The sequence below is a fragment of the Rana temporaria genome, chromosome 2 (assembly GCF_905171775.1).
Source record: "Rana temporaria chromosome 2, aRanTem1.1, whole genome shotgun sequence".
NCBI classification, from domain to species: domain Eukaryota; kingdom Metazoa; phylum Chordata; class Amphibia; order Anura; family Ranidae; genus Rana; species Rana temporaria.
In genome coordinates, this window is record NC_053490.1 from 356844423 (window position 1) to 356867245 (window position 22823).

The 22823-nt window shown below is 45.5% G+C and overlaps 1 protein-coding gene across 6 annotated transcripts in view; it reads right to left on the minus strand.

The window, feature by feature from the left end:
- TBC1D22B (TBC1 domain family member 22B) overlaps nt 1-22823 on the minus strand; it is a 911570-nt gene that overhangs the window by 216379 nt on the left and 672368 nt on the right. The gene's annotated exons all lie outside the window — the stretch shown is intronic.

A 22823-nucleotide genomic window follows, 5' to 3' on the forward strand; every position in this document is an offset into this window, starting at 1 on the left:
GCCCCGAGCGAGTAGTCTTGATCTTCCTCTTGCCTGTACCCTCCCATCCTTGAGGTGACGTCACTTCTGCCAGGTGTTCCATGTTGGTTAGTGTGGCTTCTTGGGGCTCCTTCAGGCTCCTCTCCCAGCAATTGTAACTGATGCCAGCGGTCCTGCCGGGAGGATTTAGGGGGAAACTACAGCCGCAAAGGCTTTACTGCCTGTTTCCATTAAAATCAATGGCGGTGGCAACACCTGAGAGCCGATGTAGAAGTTGTCCGGGGTGCTGATATTAACATTGCGGGATTCCGTGACAGGTAAGTGTCCGAATATTAATAGTCAGCAGCTAAAGTATTTGTAGCTGTTGAGTTTAAAAAAAAAAAATTCTGAAGGAGGATGGACCGCGTATTTAATGTTGGAAAAATGGATGACAAGGCAATTTGCCCACAGTATTTTGGCCTGGCTTTTGTCACAGCATTTTACAGGCAATACAAATCTTTAGAGAAGATTATTAAAAGTGGCTGTAAACCCTTTTTTGTGACTGTAGGTAAGCCTAGAATAGGTCTTACCTATTAGGAGATAATTCACTTGTAGTCCGCCGATAATGTAAACGGCGCATGCACTGGAAAGAAAAAAAAAAACTCTGCAGTTTCTTCCCTAGCCGGTGCCGTTAATGGCGGCTCCCGTGTGCATGAGCGGGAGTGACGTCACGTGGCTCTGGCGAATCACAGAGTCGGAGTGTGCGGCCCGGAAGGAGGAGGGGCCAGAAGATAGACGAAGGGGGGCGTGGTTTGCCTTGAAGGAAGATGGCCGCTTAACTCGAGAGCTCTGTCTCACCTCAGCCCAACCTAAGCTTAATCGCGGGATTCTCACTGTCTCTCCTACACAGATCATGTGGACATCTTCTCGTGGAAGCTCGGCATCCTGTTCCAGGTCCCCGAGAGACATCTCCGGCCCGAATCAGACCATCCCGGAGCTCTTCAGGACGCAGAGGCCTGTCATGGCGGCGCCGCTTCCCGCCTCTACATTACCACAGCAACATGTTGAGATTATGCTCTCCCCTACGATGCCATATCTCACCTCAGGGATGAACCACCCGTCGCAATCATCTCAACTGAGCATCCAAGACCTCCGTGCGGTGGCGACCGATATCAAAGATGTGAAAAATGAACTACAGCGCTATTAAATTAATAATTTCAGGGACACCTTATAAAAAAACAAATAATAAAAGCCGCTATCTGAGTGATACCAATTCAGAAAATGTAAACAGTGAGAAAATTATAGATGCGCTAATATTAACTTATAAAGTGAAAATGTACAAAACTAATCAGGGAGAATGAATCTCCATATACTGTGAGTAAATGTGATATGCAGTTCACATTGACCATGTAACAAATCCTCAAAACATGTGCACAGTGATCAAACCAATAAGTCCCAATCAGGAAAAAACATACAATGCCTTCCTTCACTAGGAGTGCAGATCCCAGCACTTCACTGCTGCAGTCCGGTGAGCAGGCACTCAAAGGTAGATATGTGTAGAAAGGAAAGAAAAAACCTCATTGCGCAGTACATCAAAAACAAATGGATAATGCGATCCAATACATAGGAAATTACACTCCCCGCTTGTTTAAAGCATGAAACGCCGCTCAGTATGCAGTCTCCTCAATTCGATCCGATGGACTCGGATTCGATCGTAGGCTCCTCCCTACGCGTTACGTCACAGGCACGCGACTTAATCATGGGTGGTATAGATTTCTCTCATGCAGTACATGCAAATACAAGGAACATAGAGCAGGATGGTGTAATATTGATAGAGCCGTGGGGTCTTGCACATAACACACTCAGATGCACTCACATGGAATATAAAATATGAGGCTTATCTCAACGAGCAACGAGGAAAACGAGGAAAAAAGGACGACAATTTTGTTTGGGAGCCACGTCACATGACAGCACAATTGTCAGTTAAAGGGACAGTGCAGAATCACAAAAAAGTGGCCTGATCTTTAACCAGCCGAATGTAATGTGATGTGGCAATGTATTCACCGACTACTTCCTTCTATATTTTATTTATTTCAAATTCTTTATATATGTGTAATTTATGCTCCCTGCATGTTGGGCCTCTCTATGTGGCTAGGCTGTGAAAAAGTCCCACACACATGGTATTGCCATACTCAGGAGTAGCAGAATGTATTTTGGGCGTGTCATTTGTGGTATACACATGCCATGTGAGAGAAATAACCTATTTTAATGACAATTTGTGGAAAATAAATACATCTTCATTTTGCAAAGAATTGTGGGAAAAAATGACATCAAAAACCTCACCATGCATCTTGCTAAAGACCTTGGAATGTCTACTTTCAAAAAAGGGGTCATTTGGGGGGTATTGGTACTTTCCTGGCTTGTTGGGGGTCAAAAGAAATTAGATAGGCCACCAGTACATCAAGTGTGATTTTTTTTTTTATGATTTGCACCACAGCTTGTAGATTTTAACTTTCAAACAGACCAAATAATATCTATTATATCTGTTATTTTTACCAAAGATATGTAGCAGTATAAATTGTGACCAAAATACATGAAGAAAAATTAATAACTTGCAAAATTTTATCACAGAAACAAAGACATTATATATATATATATATTTTTTTTTTCATTTATATCGCAAACACATTAAAAATCCAGAAGTGATCAAATACCACCAAAAGAAAGCTCTATTTGTATGAAAAAAAAGGACACAAATGTATTTGGGTACAGTATTACATGACTAAGTAATTGTCATTCAAAGTGAGAGCGCACTGAAAGCTGAAAATTGGTCTGGGCAGGAGGGGGGTTTAAGTGCCCAGTAGGCAAGTGGTTAAGAGCACCTGGTTTCCTTCGCCATGCACTTTGTTTAAATCAATGAGGCCTGGCAAATCCCCATGAAAGCAATTAACCTCCCCGGTATTCCCAAGTGTGGCTTGGGTTACATTTCAGTACCATTAGCAGTAACCCCGAGCCACACTAGGAATTGCATTGCAGGATCTTGGTGCAGGTTACTAACCTTGTCCCCAGGATCCTGCAATGTCCCCCCGCTGTGCACTCCGTCTGATGCCTCTGTGTGCAGGGGTCCGTTCCCTGCGAGTACTGCCAAACATGGGGGACGGAGCCCGTCGGCAAATAAAAAAATTACAAAATTCATAATACATACAGTACACTGTAATCTTACAGATTACATTGCTTTATGAAATCATTTCACATCCATTTTGTCCCTTGTGTTTTATTCATATATACTGTTCTTTCTGCCTGAAAACTTGAGATTGTCCATGACAACCAAAAAATGTATTATGTCAAAAGTGGATTAAGTTCAGCTAGAAAACAGTGATCGTAAATCAGAACACTTGCAGAATTGAGCGACTATGAATTGTGGGGATTTTTTTTTTATTATTATAATTATTATATTACTATATTATTTTTTTATAATTTATAGTTATTTATATTAGAATTTATGATTTCATGTTTCAAACTTTAGCATACCCGGGATGTCTACTAGACTCTTGTTTGGGCAGATTTAAGTGTGTTATTCCTAAGAATTACAGACCTTCACTATAAAACACCAGATTTCTATGCAAAACAACTGTACGGCTTTGAGACTAGAGGTCGGCCGATATGGGTTTTTCTCTGGCTGATACCGATATTTAGAATTTGGGGCGCGATATTTTAGGCCGATTTTTATTTTTTTGGCAGGTGCCGCTAATTGGCACTGGCAGGTTGCACTGGATGGAACCAATTGGCAATAGCAGATGGCACTGGTTGGCACGTGGCACTAAGGTGACACTGGCATGTGGCACTAATTGGCACTGGGAGGTGGCACTAATTGGCATGTGGCACTGGATGGCATTGGCAGGTGAAACTGGTTGGTACTGGCAGGTGGCACTAATTGGCAATAGTTATCACTGGCAGATGGCACTGGTTGGCACTGGCAGGTGGCACTAGTTGGCACTGGCAGATGGCACTAGTTGGCACTGGATGGCATTGGCAGGTGGCATTGGATGGCATTGGCACTGCCAGGTGGCACTGGATGGCACTAGATGGCATTGGCAAGTGGCACTGGATGGCGTTGCCACTGGAAGGTGGCACTGGATGGCATTGGCAGGTGGCACTGGATGGCATTAACAGATGGCACTAGTTGGCATTGGCACTAGTTGGCATGGCATTGGCAGGTGGCACTGGCTGGTTGGCATTAGCAGATGGCACTGGCAGGTTTCACAGCACATAATGTAGCTGATAATGTGTGAAACTCTCTCTATACAGTTTCACATGGTGCTGCAGAGAGCAGAGAGAGGAGCTCAGATTCATTGTGATGTTGAAGGTGGGCGGGACCCGGGTTGGGCGGGACTCAGCTGTCCAACACCAGCCAATGGGATGATATCATTGGCTGGATAGCTGTCCCGCCCACCCCGGGTCCCGCCCACCTTCAACATCACAATGAATCTGAGCTCCTCTCTCTCTGCAGCAGTTGTGAAACTGTATGGAGAGAGAGTTTCACACATTATCAGCTACATTATGTGCTGTGAAACTGTGAGAGCAGAGAGAGAGAGGAGCTCAGATTCATTGTGATGTTGGAGGTGGGCGGGACCCGGGGTGGGCAGCTATCCAGCCAATGATCTCATCCCATTGGCTGGTGTTGGACAGCTGAGTCCCACCCACCCCGGGTCCCGCCCACCCCAACATCAGTCCGACAGCTCCATTCTCTATCTCCTTAGTGTTTCACACACACGGCACTGCTCTGCAGACAGTGTGGAGAAGGGAGGGGGAACCCCATGTTCCTCCTTCCTTCTCCACACTCTGCTGATGCAGATCTGCTAAATATCGGCCACATTTGGATAATAATCGGCCGATGCTGATTTCTCCAAAATGACTGAATATCGGCCCGATATATCGGCCGGCCGATATATCGGTCGGCCTCTATTTGAGACACAAAAATATAATCATACTGCCTGAGTGGCTACGGGTTGCATAGTCACACTTGCCAAAGAGAATGATGCCTTAAAAGTGGATGTAAACCCACTCTCATCTTTCTAAACTACTGCCATAGTAGTTATCTGTAAGGATATACATGCCTCCTGCATGTATCCTTACCTGTCAAATGTCCCACCTCTGTGTGTTATTAGAACCAATGCTGCAGATTCTGTGGGTGGGTCTGTTGTCCGGAGCTCGGTGGGTGGAGTCATGATGTCAGTAGACTCCCGGCCCACCTCTACACTCCCCTTGTCAACATTCAATTTCTCCTATGTATTTCTTATACTGAACTTCTGCTATGATCACCAACATCCAGTCAAAACCCAGAAACGTCACCACATGAATTCAGCATGCCAAATCATGCTGAGGTGTGGAACATCCATTCCTGGGAGAGCTGGAGAAGAAAGAAGGAGGGGATCTGAAGAACACAGAATGTCTCTCAGGCTTGTGCATGCAATATGTAAATTGCATGTCACTTCACAGCAAGGGGGAGAAACTGTCTCCCATTTTTCTGTGTGTCAGTTTTTATCTTACTGAACAGAGGACTGCTCAGAGCTGGATTAACTCTTTGTTGCAAAACTGAGCACAGATGACATTAAATCCTATACTGTACAAGCCTTAAGTATATATAAAAAAAAAAAAAAAAAAAAAAAAAAATACATCCATTTTAAAGAATAAACAAAATGATTTGCCTTTTTATCCCCCCAAGACGTCCATTGCACCAGACAAAACGTGCATAGAGTGAGGTTAGTGGCATATGATGTTGTACACCTGCTGTTGATCCCTGGTGTGGTGTTAATCTAGTATTACTAAATCATGTGGTTTTAGCATACTACCCTTTGGCCTTTTGTTCTTTCTCCTACCCATTATTCATTTGAAGAGCTGGCTCTGGATAACCAGTGAAGGACTGACTGTGGAGGCGGTGGAGTCAGTGGTTTCCTGAGTGACCCCCAATTGTATGATTTATGTGCTGTTGATCTGTCTTACCTGTGAGGTGGTTTGGGATTCTTACACGTGGATGGTTCATCATTTTGAAGATTTCACATTTGCACTTTAATATACATCTTTTTGATGTTTACTTTTGTTATGCATAAGTGAATTATATTTTTTATGACTGCCATTTTACCGTTTGTTTGATGCACATTGTTTAAAATTAGTTAACCTTATTTTTATCACACACATATTTTTGCATTGTTTACTACAGAGATATTTGTTATAGTCACCTTTTAGAGTAAATGTTTTTGTAATTCCTTTGTGTCCGAGAATATAGGTAGCCGCATTACCTCCTTTTGCACTAAGCGCACAATTTTTTGTGTTTAAATTATTCGTCTGCAGAGTCCTTAAATTGGTTGACAACCGGCTCACGCTGATATATGGTCGGCAGAATGGCACAGTTGCGCAGAGTGACGTATATAAATACATCACTTTGAATTTTGCGCTGATCGCTGTATAAATGTGAATGGTCCCAAAATAGCATCAAAAGTGTCAGATATGTCCGCCATGTCACAGTCATGATAAAAATCGCTGATTGCGCTATTTCTAGTAAAAAAATAAAAGTGCCATAAAACTATTCCCTATTTTGTAGACACTATAACTTTTGCACAAACCAAAAAGAATATGTATGTAGAAGAATACCTATCGGCCTAAAAAAGGAAAAAAAACTATTTTTATATATATTGTTGGGGGATATTTATTATAGCAAAAAGTAAAAAAAAAAATCACTTTTTTTGTTCATAGCACACAAAAAAACAAAAAAAAAAAAACACGCAGAGATGATCAAATACCACCAAAAGAAAATCATTTGTGGGAAACAATAGGATTTTTATAACAGCTTACCTGTAAAATCATTTTCTTGAATAACACCAGTTGGGTGGGGTCGTAGAACAATCTTGTCTTTGTGACAAATTAAATAAGGCTTTTAACAAGAAAGTGTTGCTAATTTAGATACTCTTCTAGCCAAAGAGATATCAATCAAAAAGGCCAATTTCCTGCTTAAAAGAATCAGCAGAATATGGCGAATAGGTTGCTTCTGCAACACTGCCAATACTGAACTCAGATCCCATGGAGATTTGACTGGCGGATTGATCCGCAGTACCCCCCTGAATGAAAGCCTGAACAAGGGATTGAGATGCCAGAGGTCTTTGAAAAAAGACTGATAGAAACAATATTTGACCCTTAATGGTACTAAGGGCTAATTTCATATCCACTTATGTCATATCTTTGAGGATTCCATTTGTTAGATTCACACCATGACATATGCTTTCGAGACTCTATAGTAAATAAGCCTGGAAGCTGGCTTTCAGGTATTAAAAAGTGTAGAACGCACTGGACATGAGATCCCTCGTTTCTTCAGAATGTGGGTCTCAGCAGACAAGCCGTCAAATTTAGCTCTTGTAAGGAAGGATGGAACACTGGACCTTGCGACAGCAGGTCGTGATGAAGCGGAAGCTTCCAAGGTTTCCTACCACCATTTTTATGATTTTGGCATACCAGGATCTTCTGGGCCAATTTGGGGCCACTAAGATTACAAGTTTTCCTTTCCTGATCCTGCAAAGCAACCTTTGTAAGAGAGCGATCAGCCGAAACGCATAAATCAGTGAAAACTGATTAGACAGAATTATTAGAGCATCCAATACGTAGACTAGGGAATCTCTTGTCCTGGACACAACATTGTCTAACTTCCTGTGGAACCTGGAGGCTAGCAGGTCTATATCTGGGGTCTCCCATCTCTGACATATTCAGGCATATGGCCTGAAAGATATTGGGGTGGAAAGACCGCTCTCCTGGTAGTAGTTACTGGCGACTCAGATAGTCCGCTTGCCAGTTTACTACCCCTGGAATGAAGATTGCAGAGACAAGGAACATGTTGTTCTGCCCATGCCAACATCTGATTAACCTCTTTCTGGACACCCTGACTGTGGGTGCCTCCCTGGTGATTGATGTAAGCTACTGCAGTAGCATTGCTGGGTTAATTCTCCCCCGGGTGGACCTGTAACCTGTGTGTGTCCAGGTTCTGAGGGCTAAGTAAACTGCCCGCATCTCCAGTATATTGATGGGCAGGTTCCTTTCGGTCTTGGCCCAGGTTCCCTGGGCTGAAGCCTCTTCTAACACAGCTCCCCAACCCCTTAGACTGGCATCCGAAGACACCACCTTCCAGGTGACTGGGAGAAAGAATTTTCCTTTCTGCAAGTTCTTGGTTTTTAACGACCAACTGAAGCTTTGGCACACTTGTGACGACAGGCACATGGGTAGAGCCAGAGTATGGATCTTCCTGTTCCAGGTGGGTAAGATACTGCCTTGAAGTAGTATTGAATGAAACTGGACGTAAGGGACAGCCTCGAAGGAGGCTACCATCTTCCCTTGTAGCCTCATGCAAAGGCGAATAGACGTATGTTTCTTTGCCTTGACCTTGTGGATCCGGTCCTTTAGCGACTTGATCTTTGGTTCTGGCAGGAATACCCTGCCTTGGGCTGTGTCTATGATCATGCACAAATATTCTACCCTTCTTTGGGCTTGTAGAGAGGATTTTTGTAGGTTTACAATCCATCCTAACTGTTCCAGGTATTTTATTGTGGTGAGCACAGCGTGATCTAATCCTACCACTGACTGATCTATCACAAGAAGATAGTCTAGTTAGGGTGTTACTACTATGCCCTGTACCCTCAGATTTGCCAACAGAGGGGCTAGTACCTTTGTAAAAACCTGGGGTGTGGTAGCCACCCCAAATGGCAGAGCCACAAACTGGAAATGGCAATGTTCTACTACAAACCTTAAAAATCTTGTAAAAATGGTGCACAGGATAGGTAGCACATGTAAATATGCGTCCTTGATGTCTATCGACACCATGAATTCTCCACCTTGTAGGGAGGCGACCACTGATCAAATAGTTTCTATTCAGAAATGGCAAATGTTCAGAAACTGATTTAGAGATCTTAGATTCCCAGATGGGTCTGACATCTCCGTTTGGTTTTAGAATCACAAAGAGGTTTGAATAAAAACCTGAACATTGCTCATTTAGGGGTACTTCTGTGATCACCCATTGGGACAGCAAGTGATCCAATCCTTTGAAGGACACTCGTTTTAGTGGATCTCCAAATCTTCCCCAAAGAGGTGTTCGCCATGGAAGGGGAAGTTGGCCAAAAGCTTTTTGCATGGAGCTTCTTCTGACCAATGCTTTAGCCAAAGAATTCTGTGCATAAGCACCAGCTGCAGCGTGAGGCGGGATGCCTGTTGGATAGAACATGGCTCTAATGGCATGCACTCTAAAACAAAAGGCCCTAGGCATATTCTCCCAAAATTTCTGTTCAGCAGTCAGATCTTTCATCCCCTGTTTCACCTGGTCCTTTAAGACCTGACACATACCCACCACTGCTACAGCAGGTTGGGTTACTGCGCCTGCCAGGAGGAAGGATATTTTAGTAAAGATTCCAACCTTTTTTCAGAAGGATCTTTAAATACCTGAGCAATGTCCACCAGACAAGTTAAGCTTTTGTTTACAGAAGAAATTGCTGCATCCACAGAAGGCAGACTCCACTTCTTGGTAAACATCTCCTCCATAGGATAAAGCAAGCCCCCGTGTGCGCGTCCTAGGGGCATCCTCTGCACCCCTGTGCGGTTCATGGCAGTGTCCTGTGTTTGGAGATCCTTCAGCTTTCTGTAGAAGAGAGAGGAGGGCAATGCAGAGCTTGCAGCGAAAGGAGTGTGCTTGTCGTTTGGACTGACACTGCTTTGGAGCTTTGGTGAGTGAAAACTCAGCTTTTTATTCCCTCCTGTGGCGGCTTAAAAAATTACACCCACTCTAAATTAGAAAAAGTCACTAAGTTTAAAACCTAGGACTTTTTCCTAACTCACCTTGTCCCCGCCGCAGCTTCTCTGCCAGACAGATACCAATCTTCCCCCATCTTGGTGGGGTCTGCGTGCCAACCTTCAGGGGTATGGGTTCCTACTAAAAGGAGACCTCTTCCCTTGGCCTTGTAAAAAGACTCTTACCAGGACTTGGCGTATAGAGCGAAAGTGCTGGACCCCAGAGCCCAGTCCTCCGGAGAGAGACATTACAGGCGATACCTCTTTTATGAGGTCCGGATACCATCCAGTTTTGGCGTAATATAATTAAGAGTCTTGGATGGACCCACAGTGTAGCTCTCTACCCTCATAGGGCTTCTAAGGCCTCGTACAGACGACCGAATCTATCCGCTGGGATTGATCCACGGATCAGTTCCAGCAGATAGATTCGGTCGTGTGTACGGCCTAGCGGACATTTCCCCGCGGATTAAAATCCGGCCGACGGATTTCAAGCGGATAAAAATTTCTTAGCATGCTAAGAAATCTATCCGCTTGAATCCTGTCCAGCGGACTGATCCGGTCGTCTGTACAGACTCACCGGATCAGTCCGTCCGCTCCCCTCCCTCGCATGCGTCGTAATGATTCGACGCATGCGTGGAAGTATTTACCTTCCAGCGTCGCGCACGTCGCCGCGACACGTCACCGCGGATGTATTCCGCGCGGATTTGGATCTGATGGTGTGTACAGCCATCAGATCCAAATCCGCCAGAGGATTTATCCGATGGAAATGGTCCGGCGGACCGTTTCCAGCGGATATCCTCTGGGGTGTACGGGGCCTTAGGCAGAGCTTTCTTAAACATATTTTCCTTGTGTCCAACACCTTAGACACTGGTGAAAAAACTAAGGTACTTCACTGATGGGAGGGGTTATATGGAGGGGAACTGTCTTTGATTGGTTGTGCCAGTGTCCAATCACCTCTGGTGACCATACAACCCATTATGTAATGATATAAGGCTCTGTGTCCCGTGGTGTACAATAAAGAAACAGGATTTTTAAAACGGCTTACCTGTAAAATCTGTTTCTTGGAGTACACCACGGGACACAGAGCCAGTCATTACATAATGGGTTAAGGGTCACCAGTGGTGATTGGACACTGGCACAATCAATTGAAGACAGTCCCCCTCCATATAACCCCTCCCATCAGGGAAGTACCCTAGTTTTGTAGCAAGCAATAAGGCTCCCATAAGAAGGGGGGGGACCTCTGTGTCCTGTGGTGTATGCTAAGAAAAGGATTTTACAGGTAAGCCATTTTAAACAAAATAGGATTTTTCTCTGATATCCATGGACGGACACAGCTTCCTTATATTCTTTAACTGTAGGGTTATGTTCCGTCCATTAGGAGAGGACTAGGTATAATGTTAACAGTTAACATGAATCTTTAGCAGAGCTGAAACAGCTTTGCCCACGGGGCGGTTCCTCTGGTCATAACGGCCGAAGAAACACTGGATGCCATAAACACAGCCCTATTACAGTCTGCTGACTTAATAGCGCCAAAACGTAAAACCTGCATCCGAAAAAATTCCTCCAGCTGGTTCAACAACCAACTGGCGTTACTGAAGCAAGAGCGCAGAAGGGCAGAAGCCGCCTGGAAAAGAAGCACTTCAGAGGAAAACCTCTCCCTCTACAAAGCAATATCAAAAAAATACCACAAAGAAATTTTCAAAGCCAAGAAAAAATATTTTTCCAAGGCTATCAACAGCGCCCTCAACCGCCCCCGTGAACTCTTCAAGCTGGTCACTCAGACCATGAATCCAGGTTGTCTTGAAGTCCCCAATTCGGACACCCAAGAATTTTGCAATGATTTATCGGATTACTTCATTAATAAAATAAAATCGGGGAAATCTGAGAAAGCATTCAGCAAAACAATACCCCCCTCAACTCCCCTCGCAATTATTCACACAATAGCCACAACAATCCACCACAATCAGGTAAATTCACGCTGGAACCCATCTCTATCCATGCCACAAAGAACATCATCAGTGCCTTGTGTAACGGCACAGCACCGAATGATATCATCCCCACTAAACTGCTGAAGGAATGCGTCGACATCCTGGCACCTCCCATCACGCAGCTTATAAACCAATCTTTCAAGGAGGGCATAGTGCCCTCCAAGTTGAAAGAGGGCATAATCCAACCCATCTTGAAGAAACCCACACTAGACCCCAAGGACCCACTCCACCGCCATCCCATAACATGCCTAAATGTACTCTCAAAGGTAATGGAAAAAGTAGTGGTGCAACAGCTGCAACAGCATCTAGATACCCACAACCTACTTGATCCATTTCAATCTGGCTTCCGTCCCGGACACGAGACGGAAACAGCATTGCTTAAAATATGGGACAACGCTCTCGAGGCCGCAGACAAAGGAGAATCTTGTCTTCTGGTTCTGTTAGACCTAAGTGCAGCTTTTGACACTGTAGACCACAAACTATTATTGACACGGCTAACTGAAGTAGCCAGAGTTGCAGAGGGCGATTTATCTTGGTTCTCCTCTTTTTTGGAAAACCGATCTCAAACAGTGAAGTTAGGACCCTTCACTTCTGAGAAACACACAGTATCGTGCGGAGTCCCTCAAGGATCGCCTCTGTCGCCGGTGTTATTCAACATCTATCTTCGTCCTCTTTTTGAAATCATCAGCAGCCAAAAAATGCTCTATCACTCATATGCAGATGACACACAACTATATTACCGCATTTGCAATAGAAAGGATCACCACCTCAATCTAGAGACATGCCTCTCTTTGATAGAGATGACAAAGAGTTACCTTAAACTCAACGGAGCAAAAACAGAACTTCTCCTGTTTCACGCCAAATGGAGGAATCAAAATGCAACACCGTGGATACCCCTGCCCATTCTGGGCAAAATCATCCCCCCTAGCGCCAAAGTCAAAAGTCTCGGGGTCATCTTCGACTCCGACATGAAAATGGACGCACAAATAGGGTCGGTAGTCAGCGGTTCTCACCATCTGCTGAGCCTACTACGCAGACTGACTAATTTTATTCCCAAAGAAGACATAGCGGTCATAGTGGGATCAATTGTGAACTCCAGACTGGACTATGCGAATGCCCTTTACCTCGGACTCCCAAAGTACCAAATCGCTCGTCTGCAAGTCGTTCAAAATACGGCCGCCAGACTTGTCACTGGGAAAAAGCCCTGGGAATCAATCTCACCTTCACTGAGAACCCTTCATTGGTTGCCAGTAAAAGACAGAATTGCTTTTAAAGCACTCTGTCTAACCCATAGATGTATCCATGGGAATGCTCCCCATTATCTATGCGAAAAAATAAAAGCCCATAATCCCAATCGCGTTCTGCGATCCACCAATCAAAATCTTCTTCAGATACCGAAAGCCAACTACAAGTCCAAAGGAGATAGAAGATTCGCAGTCCAAGGTCCCAGACTATGGAACGCTTTACCAACCAGCATTCAAATGGAGGAGAACCACTTAGCCTTCAGGAAAAAGATCAAAACTCATCTCTTTTGATATCAAAAGAGACAGGTACATCAAGCGCCCAGAGGCGATTCAGTTCGCATGTGTCGCGCTATATAAGTTTCTCATTCATTCATTCATTCATTACCCCTCTCACTGCATTTAGCAGCTCAGTTCGTCAATAAGCAGTACAAACTTAAGGAGAGGTGGGTGCTGTGTCCGTCCATGGACGTCAGAGAAAAGGATGAGTACAAAAATCCTATTTTCTCTTTCGTCCATGGACGGACACAGCTTCCTTATATTCTGTAACTGTAGGGACGTCCCCAAGCAGTGTTAAGAAAAAAAAAAAAAAACGAGGGGTGGGAACAGCAATCAAAAACTAACTTGACCCCAACACAAACCAGAGCTCCTCAACGGAGGAGTTGCAATCTTAAACAGCCGCCTGCAGAACTTTGCGGCCGAAAGAAGCATCTGAAGATGCACTCACATCAACCTTGTAAAACTTGATAAAAGTGTGAATGGACGACCAAGTCGCCGCCTTGCACACCTGTGAGACGGACGCTTGATGACGGAAAGCCCAGGAAGCACTAATTTCCCTGGTTGAATGTGCCGCGACAGGAAAGGGATGTGCCGAAACAGAGCCGTAGCAGACAGATACACCCGTAGAGCACGTACCACGTCTAGGAAATGTAAAACAGACTATTTTGGATGCGACAGCCGGGGACACAAGGATGGGAGTACAATGTCCTCATTGAGATGAAAACTAGCTTCGGAAGAAACAAAGGCTGTGGGCGTAACACCGCTTTATCCTTATGGAATATCAAGTATGGGGACTTGCAAGACAAGGCCACTAGCTGACCGATGTAATGGCTACCAGAAAAGCAACCTTCTGGGGAAGTGTCAAGAGAGGAATCTCTCTGATGTTCTCAAAGGGGGGTTCCTGAAGTGGGAGAGCATCAGATTCAGATCCCACGGAGGTAGTGGTGGTCAAACCGGTGAAGCGTCATGTCAAACCCCCTGAACAAAAAGTATGCACCAGTGAGTGAGTCGCCAAGGGTCGTTTAAAGAAAATAGCCAAGGCTGAGATCTGCCCCTTAATGGTGTGTAAGCAAGCTTTTGATCCACGCCACGCTGTAAAAACAGCAGGATCCTAGAAACCAATTATATACATGGATGCCACCCCATCTCCTCACATAGAGAGATGTTTGGCCTTCCATGTGCGGTAGTAGATCTTCCAGGAAGAAGATTTCTGAGCCCTCACATAATGGGAATTACTGAGTCTGACAGGCCTCGATCCCTCAGCACCTGGCTTTCAACAGCCATGCTGGTAAAGCCAGCGACTGTAAAGCAGGATGAAGGATGGGACCTCTCGTAATGGCAGTCGCCAGGGAGCATCCACCACTAGTTTTACCAGGTCAGCGTACCAGGGACAATCAGGATCATCGGGATCCCCTCGGACTCTGCTCTGAGAAGCAGACAAGGAAGCAGTTTTAGTGGGGGGGAGGAGGCATAAATCAGCCGATACTGTCCCCATGGGGCTACCAACACATCTGTTGCGTCCTCCCATGGGTCCTTTGATCTGGCCACGAACCTCAACACCTTTCAATTGGGTTGAGAAGCCAGGAGATCTGGCTTGCCTCATCTTAGACAAAGTAGGTGAAATACATCCGGGTGTAGTGACCATTCTCCTTGGTCCAGCATCTGGCGACTGAGGTAGTCCGCTTGCCAGTTGTCTACGCCCGGGATGTAAACGGCCGAAAGAGTCGGTACGCTAATTTCTGTCTACCTCAAGATGTGAGAAACCTCTGAAGCTGCTGCCGTGCTTCTTGTTCCTCCCTGATGGTTGACATATGCCACCATAGTGGCGTTGTCCGAATGGAGACCATGTGGAGAGGCACAGCCTGATCGCCCGGAGTTCCAGAACATTGATCGGCAGGCGAGATTCCTCCTGTGTCCATCAACCCTGAGTCGATTGAACACCCCAAACTGCTCCCCAACCGGTTAGACTGGCGTCTCTCGTGATCACTGTCTATTGAAGGGGGAGGAATGACTTCCCTGACTGAAGAGCTGGAGATCTCAGCCACCAGACCAGGGATTCCTTGACCAGTTGGCTCACTCGGATCTGACAATCCAGGGACAACGGAGACATACATAGTTACATAGTTAGTCAGGTTGAAAAAAGACACAAGTCCATCCAGTTCAACCTCAAAAAAAATAAACAAACAAAATAAAAAACACAATACAATCCCATACACCCAACTCCATACCCACAGTTGATCCAGAGGAAGGCAAAAAACCCCAGCAGAGCATGATCCAATTTGCTACAGCAGGGGAAAAAATTCCTTCCTGATCCCCGAGAGGCAATCGGATTTACCCTGGATCAACTTTACCTACAAATCTTAGTACTCAGTTATTTTATGTACATTTAGGAAAGAATCCAGGCCTTTCTTAAAGCAATCTACTGAGCTGGCCAGAACCACCTCTGGAGGGAGTCTGTTCCACATTTTCACAGCTCTTACTGTGAAAAAACCTTTCCGTATTTGGAGGTGAAATCTCTTTTCCTCTAGACGTAAAGAGTGCCCCCTTGTCCTCAGTGTTGACCGTAAAGTGAATAACTCAACACCAAGTACACTGTATGGACCTCTTATATATTTGTACATGTTGATCATATCCCCCCTAATTCTCCTCTTCTCAAGAGTGAATAGATTTAGTTCTTCTAATCTTTCCTCATAGCTGAGCTCCTCCATGCCTCTTATCAGTTTGGTTGCTCTTCTCTGCACTTTCTCCAGTTCTCCAATATCCTTTTTGAGAACTGGTGCCCAAAACTGAACTGCATATTCCAGATGAGGTCTTACTAATGATTTGTACAGGGGCAAAATTATATCTCTGTCTCGGGAGTCCATACCTCTCTTAATACAAGAAAGGACTTTGCTCGCTTTGGAAACCGCAGCTTGGCATTGCATGCCATTATTGAGCTTATGATCAACTAAAACCCCCAGATCCTTCTCCACTACAGATCCCCCCAGTTGTACTCCCCCTAGTATGTATGATGCATGCATATTCTTAGCCCCCAAGTGCATAACTTTACATTTATCAACATTAAACCTCATCTGCCACTCAGTCGCCCAATTAGACAGAGCATTGAGGTCGGCTTGTAAATTGGAGACATCCTGCAAGGACGTTATTCCACTGCATAGCTTGGTGTCATCTGCAAAGACAGAAATGTTACTTTTGATCCCAGATCCAATATCATTTATAAATATATTGAAAAGTAAGGGTCCCAGCACTGAACCTTGGGGTACACCACTGATAACATTGGACCATTCAGAGTAAGAATCATTAACCACGACTCTCTGAATTCTGGCTTTCAGCCAATTTTCTATCCATTTACAAACTGATATATCCAATCCTGTAGACCTTACCTTACACATGAGCCGTGTGTGCGGAACTGTATCGAACGCTTTTGCAAAATCCAAATATATCACGTCCACAGCCACGCCTCTGTCCAGGGTTTTACTTACCTCTTCATAAAAGGAAATCAGGTTTGTCTGACAACTTCTGTCTTTCATGAATCCATGTTGTCTGCTGCTTAAATAGTTTTTTTCCTGCAAGAACTCATCCATGTGGTCTTTTATTAAACGTTCCAGTATCTTCCCAACTATAGAAGTTAGACTAACAGGTCTATAGTTACTTGGTAAAGACTTTGTTCCCTTTTTAAATATAGGCACCACATTGGCTCTACGCCAATCCAGTGGTACTATTCCTGTCATTAATGAGTCCCTAAATATTAGATACAGTGGCTTTGAAATGAGAGAGCTCAACTCACCTAGGATCCGTGGGTGGATGCCATCTGGTCCAGGTGCTTTATCCACCTTTATTCTGTCTAAATATTTCTGGACCATATCACTTTTGAGCCATTGTGGATTTGGGGCTGTGTCACTCCCACCCCCATTTTGGACATGAGCTCCCCCATGCTCCATTGTATACACAGAGCTGAAGAAAGCATTTAATAAATTTGCCTTCTCTTTGTCCCCAGTCACCCACTCTAGATTATTTTGTAAGGGGCCTACATGCTCAGACTTCACCTTTTTACTATTAATATATTTAAAGAATTTTTTGGGGTTTGTCCTACTATCTTTTGCAATCTGTCGTTCATTTTGAATTTTTGCATCCTTGATTTCCTTTTTACATATCCTGTTATATTCTTTGTAACATTTAAACAACACTAGTGTTCCTTCATTTTTATATTTTTTAAAAGCTACTTTCTTATTGTTTATAGCTTTTTTAACTTTGCCCGTGAGCCACATAGGTTTTATTTTTAGCCTTTTAAACTTATTGCCCATGGGAACATACTTTGCAGTGAGGTTCCACACAGTCTTTTTGAAAAATTCCCATTTCTGTTCTGTGTTCATCTGTGTCAATAGTCCCTCCCAGTCCAAGTCCTGGAGAGCAGCCCTCATCCTTGGAAAATTTGCTCTCTTAAAATTTAGTGTTTTAATATTTCCTGTATGTATTTCCTGCTTATAGTTAACATTAAATGAAATCATGTTATGATCACTGCTACCCAGGTGTTCCTTTATCTGAACATTAGTAATAAGCTCTGCATGGTTTGAGATTATCAGGTCCACACTTAGACATAATCTCCCTCTGTAAAGCTTGAGTGTGAAATTGGGCATACAGTGACGCCTCGAAGGAGGCTACTATCAGACCCATGACTCGCATGCAGAAGCAGAGCAGAGTCCAAAACTTTTCCAAGGGAAGAAAAACTCTCACTTTTGATTAGTCAAATCAGACCCAGATATTCTAGGCGCTGAGTCGGTACCAACACTGACTTCTGTAAATTCAGCACCCAGCCAAACTCTCAGAGGGTCTGACTCCTCGCTGTCTCAGCAAGGCCAGAATCGGAGCAAGCACATTGGTGAAAACCCTTGGCGCTGACGCCAGGCCAAAGGGGAGAGCCACAAATTGATAGTGGTCTTCCCCTACTGCAAAGCGCAGAAACCTCTGGTGTCTTGTGAACACGGGGAAATGCAAGTATGCGTCTTTGATGTCCAAGGACGCCAGAAAATCCCCCGGATGGAGTGCAGAGCGAATTGATTCCATCCTGAATTTCCAAAGTTTTACAAAGACATTGAGGGCCTTGAGGTCCAGGATTGGACGGACTCCGTCCTTCTTCGGGACCACAAACAGATTTGAGTAAAATTCCTGAAACCTTTGCTTCAGCGGCACTGGTATGATAACCCTGCGCCTTAGCAAGTCCTGAACTGCCCCAAATAGGGCATCCCGACGGGCTGGAAGAACAGGAAGGTTTGAGGGAAAGAATGTTTGGTGGACAAGAAAACAAAAAATCTATCTTGTACCCCGAGGAAACCACTTTGCAAAACCATTGGTCGGAAAGCAGGGAGGTCCATTGAGCTGCAAACTCGTGAAGACATCCTCCCACCCGGGAGTCGGACGGGGGATGACCTTCATGCGATAGCAAGTTTGTTCGCAGGTTTATCTTGTTTGCGAACACAGGGATGCTTCTGTCCCCCAGACGGACCCTTGTTGGCCTGGAAAGGCCTTACCATGGGGCCTGACTGACAAAAAATACCGCTTTTGCACGAAAAAGGAGGGCCATGGTCTATAGCGCGGCTCCTTACCTTTTTTAGGCTGAGGGAGCTGTGTGCTCTTACTCCCAGTGACATCCTTAATAATGTCATCCAACAAGGCACCAAAAAGTCTCTCGCCCTTGAAGGGCAAGTCCGCCAGAGCCTTCTTGGAAGCCTGGTCCACGGACCAGCCCTTTAGTCAGGCGCTGCAAAACTACCATGGATACCGAAGCTATGGAGATCCAAGGAGCAGCATCCAGGGCTAAATCACAGACATGTTTGAGGCCGTGCACTAACTGGTCAGTGTGTTCCACACAGCCCGGAGGAGCCTGATGCTCCTCCAACTCTCGGTGCAATAACTTTGCCCATTCAGTCAGGGTCTGTGACACCAGAGCCGTGGCTAAAAATAGGCCGCAATGCTGATTCCAGCATGGTGAATATGGAGAGACCTACCACGTCAAACCTCTTATCTGCAGGGTCCTTAAAGGCAGAAGACCCCTCCACCGTTATCGTGGTCATTTTGTTCAACCTAGAAACCGGGGGGTCCACAACTGGGGGAGATGCCCATTTTTTTTCAAATGGCTCTCCTCAAAAGGGGAAAGGACGGTCATGTGCTTAGGTCCTCTGCAGTCGTTCCCATTCATTGTCTATGAATTTGTCAAAATAAGCCACATAAGGGAACATTTTAGCAGTGCAGGCCGGCTTATGGGACCCAAAAGGGACAGACTCCTCAGCAGATGCCTCAGCCGTATCCTCTAGCTCAGGGGTATGCAATTAGCGGACCTCCAGCTGTTGCAGAACTACAAGTCCCATGAGGCCTAGCAAGACTCTTACAGCCACAAACATGACACCCAGAGGGAGAGGCATGATGGGAATTGTAGTTTTGCAACATCTGGAGGTCCGCTAATTGCATATTCCTGCTCTAGCTTGAGGGTTTCCCGCACTGTGGTGATAAGTGCTCCAACTAGTGCCTTTTCCTGCGCTGACCCGGACATGGAGTCACCCTCACTGTCCAGACGGTCCTGGTCCACATCCCGACACCTCAGAACAGGGGTACTGTGTCACAGCCAGGCCCGAATCTGAGTCAGAGCTATCCCCAGATGCAGAAGGGGGCGTTTTTTTACCACCCCTTGCGCCTACACAACACTTCCACCCTGGCAACAAATGATTCCAGAACTGCCGACAAAGCATCCACAGGAACCGCAGGTGCACCGGTAGCCACTACTGGAATGTCTGGGGAAGATAAGCCGGTGTCTGATGCCATTCTGACAGCCTCAGGGTCCAAATATAAGGAACACTTGATAAATGGCCCACCCTCTGTGCTGCGACTGACCAGGGGACCCCCAGTGGACTTGCCACCCTGACCAGAATTGCTCAGATCAGCACTGCGTCCCGCTCCTATTTCACACAGCATGTGAGTATCTGGGTGTGTCTGTGAGGTACATCACATTGTTTGTGCCATCTCAGGAGCCACAGAAAACACTAGAGGCCAAAAACTATCCAAAGATGGCCACCTCAGGTGAAATGAGTGTAAGCTTCCAGAAAATGTCCTCCCACTGTGAATGCCTGCGCCATAGCGCGGACATAAGAAAATGGCCGTCCGCTGTATTGCTATACAGCAGCGTGGCTACAGGAAAATGGCACCGGTTTAAATTAAAAACGGCGCTAAAAAGGCAATGAGGCGGACGAGAAGGCCACACCACATAGTGGCCCCCGAAAAAACGCCCCCCCCATGGCAGACCACCCACACAGAGCGGTGACCCGGACACCCCAGCATCCCCCAGCCAGGACGTGGAAAACCACAGGTACACCCCATTCAGTCACATCAGGCCCACAAGGGGAGGAGGGAAGAGACAGAGGAAGAAGAAAGGGAGGACACGAGACCCCAGGAAAGCCCAGCTGTTCCAACCTGCCGAGACAGGAGGAAAGTACTTACCCGTCCTGCGAGGACTGCTGGCGCGTTCCTGACAGACCTACATCCGAGCGGGAGACGCTGTCTGCCACGGTTCACTGTGATTTAGACATCAGTAGCCCAGTCATATGCGAACCCCAGAGCATATAGCCCACCAGCCACCCCTGGAGCAATGGGGCATGTCGTGGCCGACCCAGCGCATAGCTCGGGCCTGCTCACGCTCGATGGCCGGACTGGGGAGACTAAAAGGATCTATCTTATCCAGCCTGTCACCCAGCCGGCAGTAGATAGAAGATCTCATAATCAAACAAATAAAATAAAAATGTTTCCAGGACCACGGGCCCAAAGGGAGCCAGGTCCGTTTCATCTACTAGCCAGAAAAAAACTGAGCTGCTAACTGCAGTGAGAGGGGTTATGACCAGAGGGACCACCCCTTGGGCGGGGCTGTTTCAGCTCTGCTAAAGATTCATGTTAACTGTTAACATTCTGCCTAGTCCTCTCCTAACGGACGGAACATAACCATACAGTTAAAGAATATAAGGAAGCTGTGTCCGTCCATGGACGAAAGAGAAATCCTCCCAGAGCAATGCTCCATATGAAGGGTGGGAGACACAGATCAAGCAGACCGCTATGGACAAGAAGCCCTATACTGCTGCCTGCTGCACACTTCGCCCAAAGGCGGCATCCTCATGTCCTTTCACATCTATCTGATAGAATTTGGAAAATGTGTGGACTAAAGACCAAGTTGCAGCTTTACAGATCCCAAGGGTGCGGTAGCCACACCAAAGGGCAGAGCCACAAACTGGAAGTAGCAATGTTCTACCACAAACCTTAAGAATTTTTGGTGAGCGGGATGGATAGGCACATGTAAATGTGTGTCCTTAATGTCCATCGACGCCATGAATTCTCTGCCTTGTAGGGTGGCGACCACTGATCGAATAGTTTCCATTTGGAAATGGTGAATGTTCAGAAATTGATTTAGAGATCTTAGATCCAGGATGGGTCTGACGTCTGTTTGGTTTTGGGATCACAAAGGTTTGAATAAAAACCTGAACCTTGCTCCTTTAGGGGTACTTCTGTGATCACCCCTTGAGAAAGCAAGTGATCCAATCCTTTGAAGAACGCTCCTTTTTAGTGGATCCTTGGGAGAGCCTTGAGCTTCAGAACCGAGAAGATGGGATCTCTCGAAATTCCAGTTTGTACCCTAGGGATACTGTGGATACTACCACTTGTTCTGGATTTCTGTCTGCCATGCCACTGAAAACTGACCGAGCGGGGGCGCCTCAAGAGGCTTTGGGGTTATGCTTGTTAGCTTTTGAACCCCACGGCTTCTTGTTCTTCTGGGCCTGGTCTTCTTAAGCCTTTGTGGCTGGCTGAAAATGCAGACGCCACTGGCTGGAGGTAGATTTACCAGGAGAAAGGGAGGGAGAACATTTAAAACCAGGTTGCTTGTTTTTCTTCTTCTCTGGTAATAGAGCGGTCTTCCAATTCGATATCTTTTGGATATATTTTTCCAAATCTTCCCCAAAGAGGCGTTCGCCATGGAAGGGGAAACTGGCCAAAAGTTTTTTGCAAGGTGCCTCTGCCGACCAATGCTTTAGCCAAAGAATTCTGTGCATATGCACTAGCTGGAGTGCGAGACGAGATGCTTGCTGAATCAAATCTCTCATAGCATCTATTGTAAAACATAAGGCAAACTCACCCAAAATGTGACATGTTCTGGAGGCAGCTCATTCAGCCCCTGTTTTACCTGGTCCTTGAGGACCTGACACATGCCCACTGCTGCTACAGCAGGTTGGGCAACTGAACCGGACAGAAGGAAGATTTTAGTAAAGATCCCAACTCCTTTTCCGAAGGATCTTTAAACACCTGTATGCTATCCACTGGACAAGTCAGGTTCTTATTTATACAAGAAATGGCTGTATCTAGAGAAGGCAGACTCCACTTCTTGGAAAACTCTTCCTCCATAGGATAAAGAATGTCAAACTTCTTAGGAGGTGAGAAACTCTTATCTGGATGTAGCCAGTCTGAGTAGATTAACTTTTTTAATAACGGATGAACCGGAAAACAGCAT